Source organism: Nannospalax galili, unplaced genomic scaffold (assembly GCF_000622305.1).
Source record: "Nannospalax galili isolate Female #2095 unplaced genomic scaffold, S.galili_v1.0 scaffold1050, whole genome shotgun sequence".
Taxonomy (NCBI): domain Eukaryota; kingdom Metazoa; phylum Chordata; class Mammalia; order Rodentia; family Spalacidae; genus Nannospalax; species Nannospalax galili.
This window is the reverse complement of record NW_008329037.1, coordinates 1,313,141-1,330,712: the sequence shown is the minus strand read 5'-3', so window position 1 is coordinate 1,330,712 and position 17,572 is coordinate 1,313,141.

The following is a 17,572-nucleotide window of genomic DNA, read 5'->3' as shown; positions in this document are numbered from 1 at the left end:
ATTTATTTATTATTTGTCGGTCTTTTTTTTGAGACAGGGTTTCCCTGTAGCCCCAGCCATCCTGGAACTCACTAGGTGGACCAGGCTGGCCTTGAACTCACAGAGATCTGCCTGCCTCTGCCTCTCTGCCTCCTGAGTGCTGGGATCAAAGGCGTATACCACCACGCTTGGCGATTTCCTTTATATACTTATCTTGTGTGCATGCCTGTACATGTATGTGTATATGTATGGGGCATGTGTACTGCACAGTGTGTATGTGAAGGTCAGAGGGCAACTTGTGGGACTTGGTTCTCTACTTTCACTATGTGAGTTCCCGGGGTTGAACTCAGCCCTTACCCACTGAGCCATCTTGCCAGTCCTGACATTGATTTCTTACATATTAATTTTCACTAATTTACATGATTCTTTTATCAACTGTGGGAAGTTTTTAGTTGATTTTATTGGATTTTCTAGATATATAATAATTTCTGCAAATAGTAGTAATTCTGCCTTTTTTTTTTTTTGGTTATATAGTTATGTGTGATGATTAATTTTGTCAATTTAATTGGATTGAGACAGGCACCTAGATTAGTAAACACACTTCTGGTTGTGTCTGTGAGGCATATTTCCAGAGAGGAGTAACTAAGGACTCATTTGTACTGGATGTAGGCAGCTCCATAGAATAGATTGGGGGTCCACATTGAATGAAGAAAAGAGAAAACCTGCTATTACAGGTATTTCTTGGTCTTTGCTTCCTGATCACCATGATTAAGCTGCATTGTTCCACCATTCCCTCCCTTCAGACTAAAACCTATGAAACTGAGCCAAAATAAATAATTATTTATTTATGTCAGTGTTTTGTCACAGCAATAAAGAGTAAGTAACACAGAAAGTGGTGCCAGAGAATGGGGTTTTTGCTGTGACTACCTTCATGAGCTACTTCATGAGTGCCTGAAGTCTTTAGAACTGCAAGGGGAATTTTTAAAACATTTGGAGATATGGTCTAGGGAAGCCTATAATGCTCTAAACAAAACTTAATAGATGATTCTGGTAGCAGCTCAGAAAGTGAGAATGCTGATAGAAATGTAGACAGTAGTTTCAGATGGAACTCAGACTAGAAAAGCCATTCATGCTACATTCTGGCAAGTAATTTGTCTACATTTTGGCCAGGCCTAGTAGTGGTGCAGCCTGTAATCTCAGCTACCCAGGAGGCTGAGCCAGAAGGATGGCAAGATTAGTGCCTGTCAAGGCAACTTACTGAGACTCAAAAAAAGCCGGGCTTGGTGATGCACGCCTTTGATCCCAGCACTCAGGAAGCAGAGGCTGGCGGATCTCTGTGAGTTCAAGGCCAGCCTGATCTACATAGTGAGTTCCAGGACGGCTGGGGTACAGAGAGACCCTGTCCAAAAAAAACCAAAAAAAAAAAAAAAGTATAGCAGATTGGGAAATATAGCTCAGTGATAAAGTACCATAGGCTCTAGATTCCAGAAGACAAAATAAATTGTCTAATTTTGTCTGGGTCCTGAGACTTAGTGGACCCTAAAGGCTTAAGAATGTAAAAGTGTGTGTGTGTGTTTGTTTGTTTGTTTGTTTGTTTGTTTGTTTGTTTGTTTGAGACAGGGTCTCACTATGCAGTCCTGGCTGGCCTGGAACTCACTGTATAGACCAACCTGGCTTCGAATTCACAAGGATTTGTGTCCCTCTTCCTCCTGAGTGCTGGAATCAAAGATGTGCCCTATCATACCCAGCAGGGAAGTAAAGGTTTTGACTCTTGAAAGGTTGCTTTGTGAAGAGAGCTCTGGGATTCCCTGCTGCAGTTGCCTAGAGAAGTTTTCCCTGGGCTCAGTCATCCTAGTTCTTAGAGGCCTCTGTAGTCATGGTTCAAGGGGCTGGGCTGTAACTCTTGTTTGGGTTGCCTGTATTACATGGTGCCATCCACATGATGCTGGTTTTATAGGGATGCAAAATAGAGGTGTTATGGAGTCATGGAGGCTTTCACCTAAATTTCAAATGAAAGCCTGAGTCAGGATCTCTTAGGCAACCCCTGAGAGGGCAGTGAGTATAGCAGTGAGAGTAGAGACCCCAGAAAGCTGGAGATGCCAGGAACCTGACACATCTCCCTAAGAAAGCCTTGTGTTGTGAGCAGAGCCAGCCTGAGAGAGAGAGGGGCTGTGGGCTATGGCCAGCAGACCATAGAAGCAGGCAGTTCTGTAGAGCTCTTATCATACTGCTGCATACCCTGGTTGCCAGACATGAAGCTATAGGATTTAATGTTTAGCCCTCCCTCTTTTCTGAACCCCAATTCTTCCCTTTTAGAATGGAAATGTTTACTGTATGGGTTTGTTTTGGGGGAGTATATAATTTTTGCCCAAGTGCCTTATGATTAAGAATTTGCCTTGAGTCTTAGAGGAGGCTTTAAATTTAGACTTTTGTTTTTTTGAATGTCTTGCTGTGTGGCCCATGCTGGCTTCACATTTGCAGCTCAGGCCCCTCTGGAATTCTTGAACCTCTTGCCTCAGCATCCTCAGTGCCGGGATTATGAGCACGTGCCATCATACCATGCTTGAATTTTTGAACAGCGTAGAACCTGTTGAGACTGATGGGGACTTTTGGCCATGGTCTGCATGCATTGTGTTTGTTTGATTTTTATTTATTTATTTGTTTATTTATTTTTTTATTTATTGGCCTTTTTGAGACAGGGTCTCCCTATAGCCCCTACTGGCCTGGAACTTGCCAGGTAAACCAGGCTGGCCTCGAACTCACAGAGATCTGCCTGCCTCTGCCTCCCAAGTGCTATGAATAAAGGCATGTGACACCATGCCCAGCTTTTTTTTTTTTTTTTTTTTTTTTTTTTTTTGAGACAGGGTCTCCCTGTAGGCCCAGCTGGCCTGGGATTCACTATATAGATGAGTCTGGCCTTGAACTCATAGAGATCCACCTGCCTCTGCCTCCTGAATGTTGGGATGTGCCACCACATGTGGCTGCATTATGTATTATGAGATGAACATTTGTCTTTTGCAGTCAGTAGTGGGTTTTTATGGTTTAAGAGATATGTTTGGGTATCAGGTTTACAGTGGATGAATTAGGATGGTTAATTTTGATTCTCAGCTTGATTGGATTGAGAAGTACCTGGGAGAGCACTAAAGCACACTTGTGGGAATATCTGTGAGGGTATTTCCAGAGAAGATTAAGGGGGAAGACCCTCCTCCCCCGAAATGGGAGGTAGCACCATCCCTTAGGCTGGGGGGCCCCACATGGTATAAAAGGAAAAAGACAAATCCTGGAGCACAGGCATTCTCTCTCTGCTTCCTGGTTACCATGATGTAAGCTGGTGTGCTCCACAGTACCCTCCCTGCAGTGATAGGCCAGAACCTTTGAACTGAGCCAAAATAAATCCTCCTTTAGGTTGTTTTTCTCAGGTATTTGTCATAGAGACAGAAAATGTGACTAATACTCTGTTTCTTTCTCTTTCCTAATTGTAATAGCTAGTACCTCCACAGTAGCAGTACATGATGATGATTAGGTGAACAACCTTGTTTGGCCCCTGACTTAATGAGAATTCTATTAATAGTGTGTTCCCATTAGGCTTGATTTTAGCTTTGGGATTAACAAGAATATAAGTATGTTGTTGAAGTCTGTATCATATGTATGTATATGTATGTGTGTGTAAATCAACATGTATTTATTTACAAAGCTTCTGTCTAGTCTATTTTTTTTTTGGCTTTTTTTTTTTTTTTTGAGACAGGGTCTCCCTGTAGCCCCAGCCGTCCTGTAACTCACTATGTAGACCAGGCTGGCCTTGAACTCACAGAGATCCGCCTGTCTCTGCCTCCCGAGTGCTGGAATTAAAGGCGTGCACCACCACGCCCTGCTAGTCTTATTTTTTAAAAAATGACTCGGGGTCTGGGGATGTGGCTCACTTTTGGTAGAATGCATGCCACTAGGCATGAAGGCCTGGGTTCCATCCCCAGCACCACATAACACCAGGTGTGGTGTGTTAGCACAGGCTATGATACCAGCACTATGAGGCAGATGCAGAAGGATCAGAAGTTGAAAGTCATCCTCAGCTACCTAATCGATTCTCAGACAACCTGGACTACATGAGACCCTGTTTCCAAAAACAAACAAAAGCCTGGTATTTTTTTCTTCTTTTAAAAAAAATATTCATTTTATTTCATGTGTATGTGTGTTTCACCTGCATATATGTAAGTACATCTGTGTCGTGCAATGCCTATGGAGGTCAGAAGTGGGTGTTGGATCCCCGGAACTGGAGTTATGGATGGTTGTGAGCCTCCATGCAGGTGTTGGGAACCAAACCCAGGTCCTCTGCAAGAGCAACCAGTGCTCTTAATCACTGAGCCATCTCTCCAGCCTGATATTTTTCTTTTATTTAAACATTTTTACTATTATTATTATTATTATTATTTGTGTGTGTGTGTGTGCATGCACATGCATGCAGAGGTCAGTATAACTTTCAGGAATCAGTCAGGCATGTTGTAGCATATGCTTATAGTCCTGGCACTTGGGAACCTGAGGCAGGAGGATTGTGAATTTCAGACCAGACTGTGCTACATAGTAAGACCCTTTCTTTTAAAAGAAAATGGAGAATTCAATTTAAAAGGTGAGAAGAAGGTATTCACTGGGTAGAGAAGCTTGTCTGCAAAGGCATAGGGATATAAGAGTGCAAGTTGTTTGAGGGAGAAATGCTGTCAACCTCGGGTAATGGTGATGTTCATTGATGATCTCTGAATGGGTAATGGGGAAAAGCGTACTCCACAGCTCTGGGCCTCACATTCCTCATGTTTGGTGTTGGGATAATAAGAGTAGGCTTGTTGCCCGGCTTGGTGACACACACCTCTAGTCCTTGCACTGGAGAGGCTGAGACAGGCACATCTCTTAAGTTTGATGCCAACCTGGTTTACATATCAATTTTACGCTAGCTGGAGCTATACAGTGAGACCATATCTTTAAAAAAAACGGTTAGGTTTGTTATAAAATTCAGGGGGGTATATAATCAAATCTTAACTGAGCCTAGCACAAAGTGCATATATGTATGTGTGTGTGTGTGTGTGTGTGTGTGTGTAAATGTGCAAGTTATTTTGCTATTTATTTATTCACATTTATTTATTGGGGTTGTGTGTGCATACCACAGCACTTGTATGGAAGTCAGAGGACAACTTGTGGAACTTGGTTCTCTCCTTTCATCATTTGGGTTCAAGGGATTAAACTCAGGTTGGCAGGTTTGGTGGCAGGTGCCTTTATTAGCTGAACCATCTCTTCAGCCCCTATAGTTATTTTTATTTGATACAAAAAAAAGCTGAAGCTTCAGTACATTTCAAATGTGTAACAAAGAAGTGTTAAAATAGCCATTCAAAGCTTTTGTACAAAGGGTGACTGACACAGTCAGTTCTTTATTTTTTGGAAGCTGTTGCTACTGGCAGGGTTGAAAGATGAACCAGAGGTGGAGTGCAAATGCAGCTGGCAAAATCAGTAACTATTAGAATTGGGCAGGCTGAAGGTTGTGGAGATCTACCTGCCCTGTTTGCCACTAGTCCAGTTTAGTATATGCTAACGATATGGTTACTGTAGAGTTGTATGTTTGTAATCAATAAGCTGTAATTTGGCAACTCTGGGTTCTCAGTTTTGGTAGGACAGTGGTTCTCTGAGATGTTGAACACAGATTGCTGGGTCTTACCCCATACTTTCTCATTCATACCAGGTACCGGGTAGGCCCAATAATTTATGTTTCTAATAATCTCTCAGGTGTTGCTTTTGGTCTACAGACCACACTCTGAAAATGTCTTGGTACATGGAAGGATTAAAAAAGCAATCAGTGGGCTGTTGATATGGCTTAGTGAGGAAAGAACTTGCTGCACAAACCTGGCAACCTGAGTTTGATTCCTGGGACCCACATAAAGGTGAAGGAAAGAAGTGACTCCACAAAGTTGTTCTCTGACCTCCACATGTTCTTCACGGCACACATGATCCCTCCCCCATCATGCACACAAATACACAATAATAACAAATAAAAATTAAAAAACATACAAGGCGAAGGGGATTTTAGACTGGGACATTTATGAAAAACGGGTTGAATGAAGCACTCCATTCACTTATTTACTTATTATCATGCATGTTGGTGCATGTGTAAGTGTGGGCGTGTGTTTGTGTGGCAGGTGCTCTTATCTATTGAGCATTTCACTGACCTAGGAAGCACTCCTCATGTGTGACTATAACAAGAAGGTATTGTCTGTCTTCCATCAGAGCATCTGGTGTGTTTCGTATCACTCTTGGGAATTGAGAGGAAGGCTTGTGGCAAGCAATGTCTTGATAATCAATATTTGATGAAAACTTATTTTTTTACTTTGTGTATGAGTATGTTTATGTGTATGAGCATCTGCAAGTATTTAAGTGTACCACATATGTGCCTGGTGCCCATGGGCACCAGAAGAGGGCATCAGATCTCCTGGAACTAGAGTTATGGATGGGTGTTATGAATGAACCATGTGGGCACTGGGAACTGAACCTGGGTCCCCTGGAGGAGCAGCAAGTGTTCTTAACCATTGAGCCAGCTCTCTAGCTCTCAATATCCAATTTTTGATTGACTTGATTTGCTCATTACTTAAATAGCAAGCTTTTTAGACATTTTGTTTTGTTTTGAGACAGGGTCTCATGTAACCCACCAGACTAGACTGGAACTATGTAGCTGAGGCTGGCCTTGAATTCCTAATCCTCCTGCCTCTACCTCCTTGGTGCTGAGATTACAGGTCTTCATCACCACACCCCAGGTTTTTGTTTGTTTGAGACGTGTTCCACAGAGTTTAGATTGGCTTTGAACTTGACAAGTAAGTTGAGGCTGAGATTATAGGCACAGTAAGTTTTTATTAAGTGTTTCCAACATGCCAAGAACTATTCTAGGCACTCATGTACATGAATAGACAAGAAGTTTGTTTTTAGTCTTGTTACAGGACAGATTATTACAACAGGGAACAGACCACTCATATAATTATAGAGTTTTAAATGTGCTGAAAGAGAAGAAATAGGCTCTGTGAGAAACAGTAAAGAATGTCTAGGGCTGGGTGTGGTAGTGCACACCTTTAATCCCAGCACTCGGGAGGCAGAGGCAGGAGGATCTCTGTGAGTTCAAGGCCAGCCTGGTCTCCATAGAGAATCCAGGCCAGCTGGGGCTACAGGGAGACCCTGTCTCAAAAAGAGCAAAAAGAAAAAAAAAAAAAGAATGTCTGGAGAACATGGTCAGGGAAGGTCTTTTTGTGGAAGTGACATTTCACCTGGGACCTAACGGATGTGAAGGAGCCAGCCTATAAAAAGAAGTCAGAAGAGCTGAGAGAACAGCATGTGTCAGGCCTTGAGATGGAAATGAGGCTGGTACACATGGATTGGGAGAGAGCAGAATTGGAGAGGTGATGTGAGGTAAAGTTGGGGAGGTCTAGGGCTGGCTGTGCAGAGGCCTTGGATCCAGGGACAGACATTTGAGCTTTGTTCTAAGTGCAGAGTTCTAACCAATGGTATAGATGTAATCTTATGCTCTCTCACCTCTGAGGTAAGTGATCAAAAGAGGACAAGAAGGGACCTGTGAGGCTTGGAAGGCAGCAAGGGAAAATCAAGGCTTGGCCAGAGCAGTAGCAAAGGGAACAAGACACAGTTGGAGAATGGGGCTTGGTGAGTGGAAAGATGGGTTGAGAACAACTGCCAAGTTTCTGTCTTGGGGTTCCTGCAGATGTGAATGAGTACAGGATGAAGAATGAGATTAGAATGTGTGCTGGTAGATCTGTGAGGTAGAGTGGAGACCAAAATTCAGGTGAGAGATCCACATGAATCAAATGTGCTGGTTCATCTAAAGTGTATGAGCTCATTTGCATTTGTAAACTTAAGGAACAGTTTCAGTAACGTGGAAGTCATGTTACTTTATAGGTGATTTTTTTTAGTATGCTAAAGTTTGTAAATGATTGGTGATCAGCTTTCTCATAAAGAAATATAGCACTATATAGAGATTTTAAGAGAAAAAATTCGGGCCGGAGAGATGGCTCAGCAGTTATGAACACTGACTGTTCTTGCAGAAGACCCGGGTTCAAATCCCAGCACCCACATGGCAGCTAACAACTGTCCATAACTCCAGTTGCAGGGGATCCAACAGCCTCTTCTGTCCTCAGCGGGCATTGCACGACACAGGTGCACTTCGAAGGCAATACACGCATACACGTAAAATAAAAATAATAAATAAAATGTTTTTTAAAAAAAGAGAAAAGAAAGCTGAGGATTCTATAGAAGCAGGTTCCTTTAGTGCAAGAAGTGGTAGGTGTGGCAACATGGTCTAGATCAGGGCGCTCTCTTGTGAAGCTGAGTGCAATGTGGGCACAGTCCCTCCCTTCATCTTATGTAGCTCATGCTGGTCCCAAAGTCAGTGTGCAGCCACTATTTCCTGCCACTATTTTGAAAGGGCAGGCATGAGCCACCATGCATGACAGTGTTTTTCTAAAAATGTCACTTAAAAAAAAATTAATTGTAGCCAGCTGTGAAGGTGCATGCCTTTAATCCCAGCACTCAGGAAGCTGAAGCAGGTGGATCTCTGTGAGTTCAAGGCCAACCTGGTCTACATAGTGAGTTTGACAGCAGCCAAGGCTATATAATGAGACCCTGTCTCAAAAAAACAAACAAAAATTAAGAGAGAGAGTGTGTGTGTGTGTGTGTGTGTGTGTGTGTGTGTGTGTAGACATGTGTGGAAGACAGAGAACAACTCTCAGGATTCAGGTTTCTCCTGATACCTTGTGGGATCCCAGAATCTAACTCAGGTTGCGTTAGGCCTGAGTGCTCCATCTCTAACCCTCTGAGCCATCTCACTGGCCCATATAATGTCACTTTTATACTAGTAAGATTATTTTAAAATACTTTTGTTATGGGGGTTGGAGAGATAGCTCAGCAGTTAAGAGTACTGGCTGCTCTTACAGAGGACCCAGGTTTGGTTCGCAGCATTCACATGATAGCTAATAACCATCTGTAACTCCAGTTCAAGGGACTTTGATGCCTAAAACACTTTGTGACACTTGGCATGCATGTGGTGTACTTATGTACATGCAGGCAAAACACTCATACACATTAAAAAAAATAAAAATTTTGTTATGAAAAATTTCATTTAAAGAACTATAAAATCCCAGGTATCCCTCACCCATGCTTGGCAATTACTAAAGCTGTGGCCACGGTTTCATCTCTACCATGGCCAGTCATTTCATCTTGTAGGAATGACTTTAATAACATGGACATAATCAGGACTACTAAGACTGTCTCTTAACCTTGCAACTAAAAAGTTATTGTTTATAATATAAACTAGCTCACTGAGCCATGTGCTCCTCTTGTGGCCTGGGCACCTGACCTTAATCCCTCAAGACCCATCCCTTGTCCTCCACCCAAGAAAACAGATGTGTGTATGTATAGAAATTTTACATACCAACTTGCATCTAGCATAATTTCTTGCTTACAATAGGGCAATTAATGCCATGTGTTGGGTATACCCTTACCGCCAGTCTTTCTGTTATTTGCAGCTTCTTTCAGGAGTATGAGATATACAGGTTGCTTCTGAATTGGTTCTTTTGTTGGTTTGTTGCTCCATCTTTAGAGGGATGACAAAAGGCATATGGGAATGAACATCTTCAGCAGGGCAGTAGAGTCATTTGATAAATACTGTGGTGAAGGAGGTTGGTAATGTCACACAGTGAAAACAAGTGCTGTAGCCAAAGTCTGGGGCATAAGCCTACAATCCTAGCTGATTTGGAAGCTGAGGGAGGAGGATTGCAAGTTCAAGGCCTGCTTGGGCTACAGAATAAGTTCAAGGTTGGCCTGGGTAATCCAGTGAAACCCTTTCTCAAAATCAGAAGTTAAAGGAAGACTGGAGGTATAGTTTAGTGGTAGGATGCTTGCCTATCCTGTGTATAGCCCTCAGTTTAATCTCTGACAGAAAAATAAAAAAACCAACTCCTGGTCTTGTTCAATAAGAAGGAAAAGACAACTACAAATGTCAGAAAAAAAAAAACCAGAAAGTCATAGTTAAGAAAAGGTAAACTAAACTCTGCCATACTATGATGGAATGTAAGAAAAGACAATTTGGCCTTGACTTTTTTACTTTTTGTTTTCTTGGTACTGCAGATCAAATCCAGGACCTTGAGCATGCCTGGCAAGAGGTCTGTTACTAAGCCACATGCCCAGCCCTGGCCCTGACTTGACTCTTCAAACATTTTCACTTACTTATTGAGATAAAATTCATGGGGCTTAAATTAATCATTTAAAAATTTACAAGCTGGGCCTGGTGGTATATACCTGTAATCTTAGCTCTTGGAAGGAAGAGGCAGGAGAAACAGAAGTTCAGAGTCGTCCTCAGCTGTATTCAAGGTTAGTCTGGGCTACATGAGACCCTGTCTCAAAAAAAAAAAAAAAAATTACAGTATTTAGTACTTGTACAGTGTGCTGCAACTTTCAACTCTATCTAGTTCCAAAACATTTTTATCTTCCCTAAAGAAAATCTGTGCCTATTAAGCAATCACCATTATCTCTTCCTATCAACTTCAGAAAACCACAAATGTGCTATCTCCATGGATTTATATTTCATATAAATGGAATTATACAATATGTGACATTCTTATCTAGATGCTTTTATTTAGTATATTTTTGAGGTTCAAATACATATTTCAGTAATTTATTCCTATTTATAATTTATTATGCTGATGGACATTTGACTAATGTAAATAAGGCAGTTAGGAGCATTCATAGATACGCAGTTTTCTGATTCCCTTCCAGTTTTTTTGTTTTTTGTTGTTTTTTAATTTTGTTTTTGTTTTTTTTGGTTTGTACCTAGAAGTAGAATTGCTGGATTATTTGCTGGTAATTTTGTGTTTAACTTAAAAAATGATTATATTTTATTTATTTTGTGTCTGTGTGTCTGTGTCTATAAGCCAGATGTCCACATTGGGTGTCTTCCTCTATTGCTCTCTGCCTTATTATTTATTTCAGAGTATTTGTTTATGGGTTGTGTGTGGTGGTACACACCTGTAATCCTATCACTTGGGAATTGCTCTGAATTTGAGGCCAGTCTGAACTACATGGTGAGGTCCATGCCAGTTTGCACTACAGAGTGAGAGTCTGTGTCTATAAGCCAGATGTCCACATTGGGTGTCTTCCTCTATTGCTCTCTGCCTTATTATTTATTTCAGAGTATTTGTTTATGGGTTGTGTGTGGTGGTACACACCTGTAATCCTATCACTTGGGAATTGCTCTGAATTTGAGGCCAGTCTGAACTACATGGTGAGGTCCATGCCAGTTTGCACTACAGAGTGAGAGCATTTATAAATAAATAAATAAATAAATAAATAATTAAATAAATAAATAAATAAAATAAAATAAATCAGGCACTGGGGATATTGTCCAGTTAGTAGAGTGCTTGCTTAGTATGCACAAAGCCTTGGATTTGGTTTCCAGCACCCTACAAAATGGGAGTGGTGGTACATGCTTATAATCTTAGTCCTAGGAGAGGAGGCAAGAGGATCAGAAATTCAAGGTCATCTTTCACTACATAGAGAGATCAAGATCAACCCGGACTACCTGAGATTCCATCTCTAAGAAATAAAACGAGGACTGGCAAGATGGCTTAGTGGGTAAAGGTGCTTGCTGCCAAGCCTGATGACCTGAGTTCAGTCCCTGAAACCTACGTGGTGGCACATGGAAGGAGAGACCCAACTTCTGAAAATTGTCCTCTGACCTACACATGTATGCTGTGACCCTCCCACCTATACACATGCTAGAGTATGTACATATACACATACACAAATAAAAGCAATAAAAAATTTAAAAATGCGGGCTGGAGAGATGGCTCAGTGGTAAGAGCACTGGTTGCTCTTGCAGAGGACCTGGGTTCAATTCCCATTGCCCACATGGCAGCTAACCACTGTCCTAACTCCAGTTCCAGGGGATCTGACACCATCTTCTGACCTCCACGGGCATTGCACAACATAGGCACACTTACATACATGCAAGCAATACACTCATACACATAAAATAAAAATAATAAAAAATTAAAAATACATCAGAAACAATAAACCAAGCCAAACCAAAATTAAAAACTGCCTTAGATACAAATCACAACATAAATAATGATATGATCTTAGAGACTCAAATAGTGTATACTCTGAGTGAAAGCTACACAACCTGGAAGCATCTTGGAATTAAGTATATTTAAAAGTATAAATTTATTTAAAAATTATATATATAAATGGTTTTTTTTTCTTTTTTTTTGGTCTTTTTTGACACAGGGTCTCCTGTAGCATCAGCTGTCCTGGAGCTCCCAATGTAGACCAGGCTGGCTTTGAACTCACAGAGATCCTCCTGCCTCAGCCTCCAGAGTTCTAGGATTAAAGGAGTGTGCCTACTGCCTTGTGTGTGCAGGAACCTACAGAGCAGAAGAGGGCATCAGATCCCCTGAAACTGGAGTTATAGATGATTGTGAGCCACCATGTGGGTGCTGGGAGCCAAACCCATATATATCCTCTTCAAGAGGAGCAGTGCTGGGTCTTTTCTCCAGCCACTAAACATACATTTTTATACATGCCTTAAACTATTTTAAAATTGAAATCTAAATAAAAGTATGCCAACATCAGCATTTAAGTTTTCTGGTTTTAATATTATTGTGACACAGCATTAGTACTCATGTACAATCTGAATCTTGATTTGTTAAGTACCCTGCATCCCTAGAGTATTTAAGCTGGTCATAAAGTTATCATTATATAAGAAAACACATAAATAGTTATGGGCAGCCTCTTGAATAAATTTTCTGTTTAGGAATACAAAAATACGACCTGAAGTTACCTGAAAGATTTGTATTATGTAGATATTCAAATATCAATAAAACAGCATGTTTTATTGATCAAAAAAAATCAAATTTTTTTGTGATCAAAATATGGACACATTTTAAAACATATTAACACCATTCTGTTACTATAATAATCCCACTGTGTGACTGAGTAATAGTAATAACCTGCTTTAAAAGCAACAACAGCCAGGAGTGGTGGCGCACACCTTTAATCCCAGCACTAGGGAGGCAGAGGCAGGCGGATCATTGTGAGTTCAAGGCCAGCCTGGTCTACATAGTGAGTTCAAGTCAGCTGGGACTATAGGGAGACCCTGTCTCAAAAAAAGACAGAAAAACATAAATAAAAGCAACAACAATAACAAAAATCAGTGTAGGGCATGGTTGAGTCAACATAATTTCCAGGGAAGAAACCAGTCGTTGATGGCAGACTCCTTCATACCAGCGGTTGTCATTCTTTGTAATGTGGACAGTTGTACCCTCCATAAATGGCAGCTCATCATCCTTATCTTTAGTATAACTACCTAGTACAGAAATGCATTCAGTATCATTCTTGTGGACCCATGCAGGACCCCATCTGCAGCTTCCTCATGTCCATAGCCCACTGGAGGAGGAGGCAGGGTGGAAGTGAGAGTCATCAAATATGGCAGTGTCATCTGGTGGAGGTGCTGGTGGAGCTGGGGGATCAGCAGCTGGTCTCACAGTGATTGGTACAGGCATAGGCACAGTGGTGGGAATGCCAGTGCTAACTGCTTTACTGTTTTCTTGACTTCAGCTTCCTGTACTATTTCTGCATGTTCTTGGCCAGTGATTTAAAGAAGTGTCCTGCTGGATTGTGCAGACCTTTAAGCCTTGCAGGACTAGTCACATAGCCATTAGGATAGTTCCTAATTGGAGGCTGTCCTAGTTTACTTTCTGTTGCTATGATAAAAACACCAAAACCAACATGGGGAAGAAAGGGTTTACTTGGCTTATAATCCATCGTCAAGGGAGGCCAAGGTGGGAACTGAAGGCAGGAGCTGGAGGCATGGACTTGGAGGCAGGAACCAAAGCAGAAACTGTGAAGGAATGCTGCTTCCTGCATGCTAGCCTTTGAACTGACAGAGATCCACCTGTCTCTGCCTCCTGAGTGATAGGATTAAAGATGTGTGACACCATGTCCAGCTCACAGTAGACATTTTAATGCAAAGCTATTGCAAAGCAAAATTTATCCAACCTAAACCAAAAGCCTGTTTTTCCTATACTGCTCCAGAGTTATAGGTTGCTTCAGATCAAGATCTATAGCTCTTCTTTTGGAATTTAAAAAGACAGTCTTGCTCTGGAGGCCTGAGTAGACCGTGTTATGTAAGAACATAAGCAATCCTGCCCCTGTCTTTGGGGAAGACACCACTATAAACAAAAACAAAGGAGCTTGTTATTAGAATCCAAATTAGAGGCTGGGTATGGTGGTGCAGGCCTTTAAGAGATGCAGGAGGGCCCAGCCCACAATGGGCAGTGCTTTCCCTAGAAAGTTGTGCCTGGGCTGTGAAAGAAAAGTAAGTGAGGGGTTGAAGAGATGGCTCAGCAGTTAAGAGCACTGGGTGTTCTTGCAGAGGACCTGGGTTCAGGTCCCAGCACCCACATGGCAGCTATAACTGTCTGTTAAGTTCAATTCCGGGAGATCTGATGCCCTCTTTTGACCTTTGTGGGCACTGCGTGACACAGGTGTACATACATACATTCAGGCAGTACATTCACACACATAAAATAAATAATTTAAAATATTAAAAAAATTTTTTTGAGTCAGGGTCTCCCTGTAGCCTCAGCTGGCCTGGAACTCCCTATGTAGACCAGGCTGGCCTTGAACTCACAGAGATCCATCTGTCTCTGCCTCTGCTGGGACTAAAGGCGTGTGCCACCATGCCCGGCACAGATACAGTGTTTTTTAAAATAGGTGACATGTGATTATTACTGGGAATGGCAACAAGTCTGTGCAGTGGTTGGAAGGGATGAGGATAAGGACCTTGCACAGAAAGCATCTTGGAGTTCTGACACTGCAATGAAAAGACCATATCCTGCCTGGTGTGGTGGCACACGCCTTTAGTCCCAGCAGGCAGATCCCTGTGAGTTCAAGGCCAGCCTGGTCTAACATGGGGAGTTCCAGGCCAGCTGGGACTACAGGAAGATCCTTTCTCAAAAAGAAAAGAAAAGAAAAAAAAAAGCCGAGCATGGTGGTGCACGCGTTTAATCCCAGCACTAGGGAGGCAGAGGCAGGTGGATCTCTGCGAGTTCAAAGCCAGCCTGCTCTGCATAGTGAGTTCTAGGCCAGCTGGAGCTACAGGGAGACCCTGTAAAAAAAAAAAAAAAAAAAAAAAAAAAGCCAAAAAATAATAATGTCTACTGTGGAGTAGAGGTGAGTATTGTCCCCTCTTGCTAGGTTCAGGTAGGTAAGCTGTGTGATGAGCTAAAATTTGAATTATTTTCCAGGTGCTCTGAAAATTAACAATTAGTATAAGTGATAAAATTAACAATTAGTATAAGTGATAAGGATCAAATAAAAGTCAGAGATTTGTATTGGCTGCCAAATAGAAGGGGAAGTTAGCTTTGGCTTTCTTTTTATGTTATTCTAAATATAAGAGCTGGACTGGAGAGTTGGGTCCCTCTGTTGCTGATATGTTAACAAGAGAGGCCTGGGAAGAAGATTGGGATTAGAATCAGAATTCCCTGGAGGGCTTGGTCTTGGAAAGAGATGTGGGAAAGGGAAGAGATGTGGGACAACTGGTTATGAGAGCCTGTCTTCATGGACTCTCTTTGCTAATGTGTGTCTCTGCAAAGAAGTTGCTTCCTCAGGGTCTATATATGCCAGGCAGTTGAGCACAAGAGCAGGTCCTTTGCTTGAGACTTCTTTGAACTGATTTTTGAGGGTGAGCCACTTGAATAGTGGAGCTGTTGTGAGCATTTTTGCTCTGCAGCTGTCACCTACTACCTCCTCTATTCATTGCCTAGTAAGTAGACCCACAGAGTTCTTTCTGTCTCCTTACAAGGTTCCTAGACTGGATTGCATGTGCACTTAAGCCTAGTGCTTCCATGAAGGTAGGAGTGATGGTTCTTGCTTTTGGCTTGTGAGTTAGTCCCTTTGCTTCTGGTTTCTGGTCTTGACACTTGAGGAGTCATCTTTTTAGCCTGCTTTGTCATCAGCAAGCCTATTCAAGCCAAGACACATGTCTGAGCAGGTTCACACAGACTGTAGACAGCACATGGGACAGAAGTGAATTTAAACTTGAATTCCATTGGGGAATTTAGTCAAGAGGAGAATTCTAGATACGTTGGCTTTCTGTTAAGAGTTTCCTATTTTATTTGATTGGCTTAAGATTCTTTACAAATAACAGAAATTAAGTTAAACTAAAGTAAGTCAAGAACAGGGAGTTATTGGGAGGATATGGGATGGCTTATAGACTGGAAAGAAAAGTTGATGAGCCAGTCTTCAGAAAGGACTGGGGCCAGAACAGCCTGGGGATCTTGGGAGCAAAAACCTCTGTGTAGGGTGAATAAACACCACCAATAATAACCACTTCCTCCTCCTTTCTGGTCTAAAGCTAGTTTCCAGGGAGAGAGGCCCAGCTGGCATGGCTTGAATCAAGGAGGTGCGCTTTGACTTATGACCAGACCCTGTGGACCTAGTAGGATCCCAAGAGCCCCAGTGGGCTGCTGTTACTTAAAAAGGTTGCCAGCTGATGAGCAGGCAGGAACAGTAAGATTCACCTGCCCTAGTGCTCCTAAGGAACAACTGTGGGACCTGGAGCAGAGACTGCCACCTAACACTATTGCCTAAGTAAGTTTAGTTTGGTGACTGCTTTTTTTTTTGTCTTTTTGAAGCAGGGTCTCCCTGTAGTCCTAGCTATCCTGGAACTCACTATGTAAACCAGGCTGGCCTTGAACTCACAGAGATCCGCCTGCCTCTGCCTCCCAAGTGCTGGGACTACAGGTGTGCACCACCATGCCCGGCTTTTTGGTATTTTTTAAAAAATATTTTATTATTTTTATTTTATGTGTACAAGTATATTGCCTGCATGTATGTGAGTGCACCTGTTGTGCAATGCCATGGAGGTCAGAAGAGGGCTTCTGATTCCCCTGGAATTGGAGTTAAGGATGATTCATAGCTGCCATGTGGGTGCTGGGAACAGAACCCAGGTCCTCTGCAAGAGCAGTCAGTGCTCTTAACTGCTGAGCCAACTCTCCAGCACCTATTTTTGGAATTTTTGAGACTGAGTCTCCCTCCAGTTCCAGCTGGCCTGGAACTCACTATGTAGACCAGGCTAGCCTCAAACTCACAGTTCGCCTGCTTCTGCCTCCTGAGTTCTGGGACTAAAGATGTTGTGCCACCGTGCCTGGCCAGTGACTGCTATTTTAAGGGCCTAAGCTTTTCAGTGTTTCTGTGTTGAGGGCTGACTCTATGAACATTCTTTATCAGTAATCCCTGTGTAGGAATGTGGTAGTGGTGTGCATTTCTTTGCCAAGGTTTTTCCAAGGATTTCTTTCAGTCAGGCCTATGCATAGAAGAAGACAGGGAGAATGTTCAGAGCACCCATTTGACAGAGCAGCCAAAGGTGATGTCTGTTAGGTAGGTGTGCTTGCCTGTGCCCCCTGGGGAGTGGTCTTTTACAAATGCCTAATATAGATATAGGACTGGGGTGTGTGTGTATGTGTGTGTTAGAGCACTTGCTTAGCATTTGTGAGACCTACCAAAA